Below are 9953 nucleotides of genomic sequence, written 5' to 3'. Positions count from 1 at the left end.
TCTGCCTCCAAAGCCTGAGTTCTTAATGCTGCCATTTCCCAACAGAGATGACATGAAAGTAGTAATTGTTTTTGCCCCCAGATCGGATGCCCCTTTAATTCAGAGTTTAACCTCTTTGCTATGATTAGCACTTAATGCCATAGATCTAGAAATCCATCAGGCTGAACCTAGGAGAGGCCTAAAGATCTACAAGGACATTTCCAGTTCCATCCCCAAATTCTTAAGTCTATTTGACACAAAAGTGCCTTCTGTACATTTTACTGGATCTCTCTGGGCATTCAAAATGCAACATGACAAGGGACAAATGTCCTGACAGGTATGGATGTCTCTGGACTGTGATCATATTGGAATGACAGCCCCAAGAAGGCTTGCTACATTTCTCAGCTTCCACTCTACACTAGGAATGAAGTGTTTAGGAACTCACACTATGACTCTGAAGGGAAGGCCTTCCAGGTAAGACCACATCCAACTCTACCCGCTCTTGATTTGTGACAGGGGAAGGTGCTTACGCTCTGGAAGCCACTCTTCTTGGGTTAAAAAAATGGGGACAAAAGTAATCTGTTAACTGGATTGTTGTAAGAATTAAACAGATAATGTAGATAATGTTTGACACAAACATCAGCCCTCCATAACAGATCGCTATTACTATTCTCATGCCTTGGTTTGCCATAAATCTGGCCAAAGGACTTTTTACTTCCCCTAAATTCTCTCAGATCAAATTTTTAGCTATTATATAAGTATTGTACTTTAGTCACACATATGGCTACTTGGTTATTTACTTTAATAAAATTATTTTAACTTCATTACAATGTTATTATAAAATACTATAGTTTGATTTCTAATCTAAAGATCTGTGTTTGTTCATGGGTATTTTCCTATAAAGACAGTTTCTTAAGATTTTATGAGATGTCCTGGAAGGGGTCCCAGAAATAAGAAATGGATATCGGACTTATTGGTAATTTATTAGTCATTCTTTTAAAGACACATTTGTTGTATAGCCTAATTTGTACCATACTTGAAATAATAGGCCAGTAGAGTCAAAGAGATAAGCAGTAAAAATGAGTATTTTTAGAAAACCTACTACGTACAGGCATTAAAAAGGTATATCCCTATGTATGAAATCACGAAATTTCCCAAATAACCCTCTAAGGCACATAATCTATCCATTTATGGGCTAAGAAGTCAAAAGAAAGGCTACACAACTTCCACAAGATCACTTTGCTAAAGAAAGTGGATAGAGGATTTCAACTTAGGTCTGTGTCACTGCGAAATGTGTGACAACTATATGCCCTTTGGTGAGTGGCTAATTCAAGTGGTTTTGAAAAGGTGAGGCCCTGCCCGGAATCATGAAACTCATTAGCTGCAGACCTTGGGGACAAAAACCCAAGTTTTCAGACCTCAGAATGAAAGGAACTCAGACGCATTCTTTTTGAGAAAACCTCCATCTTTAAAATGTTTAGAAAACACAAAATCCTCAAATTTTTACCGGATAATTTAGACATGTAACATTATCAGAAAATGTCTGATGATTACACAAAGTTTTGTTGCCCCTCCCATTCCCAAAGAGGCATCTACATAAATACTATCAGCGAAGAGAAGTGCAAGACACCACTGACTCTGAAAGTACGCCAAATTGGTAACGTGTGTAGGTGCATCTGTGTAGGTAACAAACATATGATGGTGGTGGAGACAACCACCAAAGATGACTCTTTGTCAAGTGAGAAACAGCTTCATAAAAAGCTGATCATTTGCAGATACCATTAGAGCAATGCAAATCTCTTGCAGATGTTGCCTGGCAGTTTTACACCTGACTCTGTGAAAAATACTAATTGCTTTCAATAATCAAACTAGTACAGTCAGACATCTGATTGGCTGGGTTGCAAAGGAAAATTTTAAATCCATTGTTGTGGTAAGTCTGCAGCTCGAAGCCTATAGAGCATGCTATTCACAATGAAGTATATGCTTGATGTTGGCAAACACATAAAACAGACCCAGATAGAAAACTTGAAATAATACAGTATTGCCCAAGATAGATTTAAACAAACAGAAGATCTCCCAGCCACCTGCAAAATGGAGCAAAGATACATGCCTGGAGCTAGAAATAAAAATACCAATTTCAAAGTCTTTGCTATGAGGCTATGCACTTCCCCCATTTACAAGAGAAAGGCTCAGCACTCTAGTGACTGTTCAAATGCAGAATGGTTCTTACATGAAAAATCAATGCTGCTATTCCTTGCAAAAATATTAATAATGCCTTGAGCAAACTCTTCCCTTCAAGGAGTCCAGAACATTCAATGCATCTCTTGTTATTTTTCATTCCTTTCTCATTAGTCTCACCATCTCACTCAGTGGGTAGGTAGATGGGTGGTATTCCAGAAGGAAAATACAAGGCAAGGCAGGCTGGGGAGCTGAGCTGGGGACCCAGAGCTCACTGAGGGCCCAGCAGGAATCACACCCCAGTGCTACAGGCTGATGTATGTGTAACTAAGTGGGTGCAAAAGTTTTTAAAAGAACAAGATAGGAGAGATATTTAGGAAAAAGAAAAACTTTCACCATCATTGTGGATTTGTAATTCCTAGACAGCAAAAACCAAAAATTCAGCGGTCAACTGTCATGCATTTCATCATTGAATCCAGAAAGTTGGAAGCCTTGTTACCAGAACACTATAATCTTAAAGCCTCTTTTGCTTGATCAAGTTGTCTCTGGAAGTCAATTTATACAGCAATAAGTTAATCCCACTGCTGCCAGTGAATGAGGTGCTGCCAATTACCATCTGACCTCCTCTAACTAGGTGTTCATGGCTCCAGACTGGAGACAAATCTGTCAGCCAGAGAGTTCTTCTTTCCTCAGAAGTAACTACCAGCCAAGCTTTGGGGTAAACCCCTATTCCTTTGATACTGAAAGTATAAGAGAGCCTCAGATCTCCTGACACTAGACACTTGACTTAGACTCTGAGAGAAGAAGCTGTAACAAACTAAAAGCACACCTGAGCCATCTCCAAGACCCTAAGAACCGCTCTTCAGGCATTCTTGTTATATTAAGAAATTTAACCTTCAAAAAGGAAGTTGGTAACACATTAAAACTATCTATTTGTATTTATATATGCAGTATATGTAGAGAAGAGTGGCTTTCATAGATATATTTTGAACAAAAAATTCAAATTAGTAATTTCATCCATTGCATACTTTCAGGTTTTCCCCTTCACTACATTTCTTAAATTTAACATCCCACACAGCATACGTATTCTGGGAGTTTTCATATCGTGGTAATAGGTACTCAATTATGTCTGTATAGAAAACTGATGTTCTATACATAAGTCCCGTCAACAGTCAAATATAATGTTTATCGTGTGAGTCTATGTATTATTCTTAATTCACCAGATCGCTGTGAAAAATATATTCCTCCCCTGACAAAACAAAATTCAAGCTTGTATTTTATGGTAGATGGTCTCTTTGTTATGTTAACCCTACAATGTCAGTCTTCTACTGATTTGAGAACAGATCATACCCTGACATGAGAGAGATATGAGACCCTCCCAGGTCACTTCAGTGACTGGAACATGCACTGATGGTCTAACTGGCTTTGCTAAAGATACTGAGATGTGGCTGCTCCATGGGCCAGAAGTGTGTGTGTGCCTATGTGCGTAACCTTCCAAGAGGGCAAAGACAGGGTAAGATGTGAGAAACAGAAGGCACATCTAACCGTTCTGCCAGAAACTGAATACTGGCCCTATTCCTCGCCTACACTATATGGGATCTAGGCAAGTGTGCAGACATATTCAATAATATATTCTGGGATGACAGTTTGGTTGTGTCAGCACTTCCATACCAATGTCTACAAGTGCCAAAGCAAGAAATAAGGAAATAAACCAAGAAATCAGGCATTTTTCTTAGATGTCTACATTGTAAGATAAATACAACAATCAATTCTAAAGTATTGCTGGATGATTTCCATTTTTCACTTGCTTATTTTAGTATGAGATAAAAATCTGTTTCACCAATGGCTCTTAGAAAATTCACGTCTATGGTTTTGAACCAATCAATACTATATCCTGAGGGACAACTGGGTCAAGTATCTCATGAAGTGGAGGAAGATGTAAAAGAAATTGAAGCAGAGGCTGTATGAGAGATCACCATGTAGATGAAATTATATAGCACATAAGGTTAGTGTCTTTTTCTTTAACAAGAGTTGTATGACAGAACAATTGAGTGTAAATTCAATTTTGGCAAGTCAGATTTAATTTTAACTGCATGGAGAAAGTAGATAAAGCATCTTACAGTATACCCTTTACAATTTTAAAGCAAAACAAATACAACAGTGTATATGTATATATGTATTCATTTATTTCCACATTTCCACATATTAGATTTAAAAGAAAACAGATGCTGTTTACCAGGAAGGAAAGAGCCAAACAAGTATTGGGCATATGAAGGGGTACAAAATGGAATAGAAAACAATAGAATAGAATGCACACTGAATGCCTAAGTACCCAGAAGTTGAGGGACAAAGCATTATTCAGATCTGAGTGGGGTTAATTAGGGAAGGTTGCATTTCTGTGTGTACATGCAACTGTTTTGTACAACATTGCACTACACAACATTCCAACATAGCCTGAGATGCAGACTATGCAACTCGCCACCAGAGGACAAACATTACTAGGTAATTTTATCCTACTCCAGAGATACAGCAGCCAAAATGTAAATACTTCTAAAGTCAATGATTGATTATTCACATTCATAGAAAGAGCAAAAGCATAGATAATCCATGAGTTAATAAATGGAAAGAACACTGTGCATTTCTCTTTGAATACAGGTATATTTAACATTCAAAAAACTCACAGGTCTGCTATGAATATTATAGTCCCAAGGAGTTAAAACTCTTTTCACCATTTAATTAGAGCAGCTGAAAGTAGAGGTGATAATCTCAAAGACGCATTCTTTAGTGACTAAAGTTCTGTTAGATAACCTTATAAAGGGGCAAAATATAATTTTGGAGTTTGGCATAAAAGCATGGAATGAATGAGTAACCTAGTCCATAACTGGAATATTGGAAAGTAATTTTCAAAAATTCTACAACAGCACTGCAATTCCCTTTCTAATGTTGTAAGTCATCTTGTGTTTCAGTGGTCTCACTTTGTAACCTTAATTTTTTTTCATTGTCTCTCTGCTCCTCTCAATAAATTCAGCCTTCTTATTCTCATCTTACTGTACTGAGTGATTTCTTCAGTCCTCCCCCTTGGTCTACCCTTCCAGTTTCATCAACTGTCTCCTCAATTGCTCCAAATGTTCTCCAAGAAAGCTCTTGTCCATGAACGATTCAAATAAAATTTCACCAGTTTCCTCTATGGTGACTCAAAGTCAGAGAACCCCTATCTGTAGAATTTACTACTGAAGCTTTGCTATATGAAGTTAGATGGGCAGCACAAGCTTTTAGAGCAGAATTAAATACATTAGGTACTGCTTTCATATAATGCCAAATAACACTGTATCCTTATGTAAACCTATTTTCCTAATCTATAGCCCATGATCACAATCATGAGAAAAAGACCCAAGAGTCATACAAGCCCTTTCATTTTATCATGATACCAATGTAGTGAGAATCAGCACAACAGAATGGAAAGGTAAAGAATGTCTACTTAAGAGTAAAGTCAAGCTGGATTTGGATCCCCGTCCCACCACTTACTAGCTATGTAATCTTGGGAATGTCCCCAGACTCCTTTGAGCCACTTTTCTAAATCTGTAAAATGGTAAAAATAGTACATACCTCCTAAGGGTGCTATGAGAAGTGAGAGAGATAATATACGTACAAGGGTCAAAGGTACTCAACAGGTATTAGCTGTTATTATTAAAATACTTTGAATTTATGAAAGTGAGCTGATTCTAATTTCTTGGTCTTTAACTTAGATATCAATATGGGACCTCTATTTCAATGAGACTTTTATCTTGCCAAAATCAAATCAAGGTTCCTACTGTTGGTTTAATTTTACAGGGGCATTTTCCCCCCTTTAAGTTTTAAATTTATGGCCAACATCTAGCCTACGTGAACATATCCTGGTCATGTGAAATTATAGTCCCCCTTGATGTTGCAGGTCTTTATATAAGAGTCTGTTCAGGCCTAAAATGTTAACCAGTGCAGCGAGGCACTGCTGAATAGAGTAGAGGGGGAAAGGGTTATTATGGCAGGAAGAGAAATGAACAGTGCTTAATGAACTTGCATTACAATTGAGCAGAGTTTTTAATAAAAAAAAAAAAAAAAAAAGCTTTTTCTAAATTCTTTTGCTCAGCAACAAAGGAGAAAGGAAAAGAGCACTGGCTGGGAACAATAGCTACTCAGCTCATAAAAATCATTAGAAGGAACATTTCCTTTGTCTACCATGCCCAGCAATTTCACTGGTGGGCAATGATCCAGATCACTTAGATTCCACCTAAAATATGAGTCCAGAGAACCTTCTCAACTTTTTCAGCTAATAAATTATACTAAAAAATTCTAATTTCTGAACATAATTCTACTATAAATAAAAATCTGCTCATAATTCATGGAATGTTTTTGACAAGTAGATGATACTGATCTAGTGTTAATAGGATGTGCTCTTCAGGTTGCTGCTCCATTGGGAGAGAGGGACAATGTTGACACATTTGCTCACTATCATCAAATCCCCTTTATAGCCAGAGGCCTTTTTATCCAGGAGGTGACTGCAGGGACCAGGCAGAGTGCCAATGCATGGCCTGGTTTCCTCTGGGTACAGTGAACTGGCCCATTTGGATATTTAACTTCTCATTGCTGTCTCTCTAGCTCATCCTAAGTGAGTTAGATCAGACAAACTTCCTATTTTTGACATTTAAGGGCCTGGCGATTCATCTGCTTTCACAAATGTCATTAAATTACCATAAGCCAATTGCCAAATGTGTTGTGCTCAAAGCTTTCAGCTGGGGCCTCCCTGGTGGCTTAGGGGTTAAGTCTCAGTGCTATCATGCTATCACCACTGTGGTCTGAGTTCAATCCCTGGCCAGGGAGCTAACCCATATGGTGTAGCAGACCTCTCCTGTCTCACCCGCTATTCCTCTTAGCAGTATATTTCAGTAGAATCGCCAGTTCTGCTCCCCACTCTGTCTCTGCTGAATCCTCTCACTCCCCGCATATCCCAGTTCTTTTATGGATAAATAAAAATAAATCTTGAAAAAAATAAAAGTTCTTTTCTGTATTCAAGTCTTTCTATGAAAACCAAAGGGTTTCTGTACTTGGATAAAATGTATTATTTCTAAAGATCTTGCTTTGCAATCATAAGCATGCCCAGAAATAAAAGTCTTAATAATTCTTGTTTGTTCGAAAGAATGAGGCAAAAAAAAAAAAAAAAAAAATTCCCTATATTTAAGAATTCGGGTTTTTTTTTGTATTCAGTTTGAACTTATTTCATAATTTAAGAATGAACTTATTTTATGTATCTTTACTATCTGGTGATAAGTTTTCAATATTTTCTAAATGTCTAAAATGCATTTCAAGCCAAATATAGGAAACAGTTTGAAAACAAAGTAAAACAATCTTTTCCATAATCAATATACTTTTTTCCTTATTAAACTTCCCTACTTTTATGCTGGAGATAGACACCATCAACTACAGTCTAGATGACATTCCCTAAGTTCACTAAACTTGAACTCTTTAATTAACTGTCCATTTGACTTACACTTTCTCTGGAGTCTTGGAAGTAACTTTTGTTATTTTGTAACTTTTATTACTTTCAAGGTCTTTCTTGTTTCTTCAGATTGCATCTAAGATGTAAGAATAAACAAAAACTGCAATATCAACAAAGAACTTAATTAAGCAGTTATGCAATGACAGCAAATATGTAAAAGCAGTCTTTACTGAAGACAGGTAACCGTTCAAACAAGCTTTTTACAGATAACAAAGAGCTGAGGGTCAGTACCATTTAAAATTCAGTTCTATAAGTACAATGCCATTCAGAGAATGACTTCCAAATTAATATCTACCTAAAACAGCAGTTTATGCTTTCGGAACTATTTCAACTAGTTGTATTTAAATTCTACATTCCTAAAATTTTTTTTTAAAGCAATAGTTCACTTGATATGAATAAGGGGTTAAAACAAAACAAAACCAAATCACCAATCACCGTGCCCTGATACATATTGAAAGACAGTCAGTAATTTCAGAGCCTCCCACTGTCTTCCCCCTTGGAATCCAGCAGGTTCTATAATTATGAGACCTACTGACAGAGACAATCTGACTTTGTACCTTCCCTTCATGTCTCCTAGACCTCCATCTCTTGCAACACAGTTACCACAGTGTGGTGACACTCTTAACCCTGTACAAAAGCCTATGTAGAGAGAAACCAAGGCTCTCAGCTGACAGCCCTGGTTATCTCCTAGACAAGTCAGTACTAACCTGCCAGCCACATGGAGGTGGCTCTTCCAGCCCAACTGACTCTGCACAGAATGGAGATGAGCTATTCCCACCATGTGCCACCCCAGCTGCAGATTTAAGAGTAAAATAAATGATTACTGGAACATACCACAAATCTTAATTCAAGGTATTCTAATAGATTTTAAATTAATTAAATGGGATAATTAGAGCAATAATTATATTGAGTATTTGTTATGACTAAAGGCTTTATACAGCTACAACCTCATTAGACAAAAATTATTATTTTTCTATACTATAGAAAAATATAGATCATGTAATAGAAGGACAATCATTAAGATCATGTAATAGGAGGGCAATATTCAAAAACAGATCTGTTGATTCCATTCCGCATGCCTAGCAGGAAAATGGGAATAAAGGAATACCAAGCTAATGCTCGAGACTCCAACTCTCACACTGTGTGAATAAGAAAATGATATTAATTAAAATTGTGTCTGAGGGTATCCCAATATTGATTAGCATAACTTTCAAATTTAGCGATAACATATTTTAAAGCATAGTATTCAGAAAACATTTTCTTAGTACTTACTTCATGATTTCTACTAAGTGCAAGTGTTCAAACTAAAGAGAGATAACTAAAAATGGTAAGATTGTTGATCTGGAGGTTCCCATACTTTAATAGGAGAAATAAGGCATGTTGTAAGTGACAAAGTGCAATGAGAATTCATTCATTAATTCGGGAAATAATTGTTGGGTGCTAATGTAGCAATGACCTAGGCAGATCTGGTCCCTGCTGCCAATTCATATCACTTTCGCTGAAAGCACCAGCAAAGGAAGGCTAAATTTTAGCTTGGTCTTTTTATTTTTTTTTTTAAGATTTATTTATTTATTTATACAAGCACTGGGTACAGTCAGAAGCGCGGGAGGGTGAGAGGATTCATCAGAGCCAGAGCAGGGAACAGAACAGGCAGACTAACGAAATACACTGCTGAGGGGAGCAGCGGGCGCGGCAGGAGAGGTCTGTGTGCTATGTGGGTCCCTCGCCAGTGGCTGGGGATGGAACCGGCGATGCAGAGGCTGTGGGCAGCTTCGCAGCCCAGCGCTCAACCGCTGCACCACCAGGGGAGGCCCTTTTTTTTCCCTAAAAATTTATTTATTTTTATACAAGAGCTGGGGTACAGGCACGGGAAGGTGAGAGAGAATTCACCAGTGAGAGCGGAAAGCAGAACAGGAAGATGGAAGAAAGACACTGCTGAGGGGAGCAGTGGGAGAGTCAGGAGATAGCTGCCACATCATGTGGGAATCTCCCTGGCCATGCAGGAATGGAACCCGCGCTGCAGTGGCTGCAGACAGCTTTACAGCTCAACCCGCTGCGCCACTAGGGAGGCCCTCTAGCTTGGTCTTGATCTATCCCTAGGCTCTGGACACTTGAGAGATTTGGTGTTTAGGAGGGCATTCGAGGTAGAAGGACAATAAGCAGAAAAATAGGGCATGCAAGGGGACTTAAATAAGAACCATATTTTACTGACTCAAATTCAATCAATTTTAAGTCAGGTCATTATTTTATGTAAAAAAAAAAA

Source organism: Talpa occidentalis, unplaced genomic scaffold, assembly GCF_014898055.3.
Source record: "Talpa occidentalis isolate TD23 unplaced genomic scaffold, MPIMG_talOcc4v2.1 talOcc4.5, whole genome shotgun sequence".
Lineage (NCBI taxonomy): Eukaryota > Metazoa > Chordata > Mammalia > Eulipotyphla > Talpidae > Talpa > Talpa occidentalis.
The sequence above is the reverse complement of the archived record's forward strand: the minus strand, read 5'-3'. Positions refer to the sequence as shown.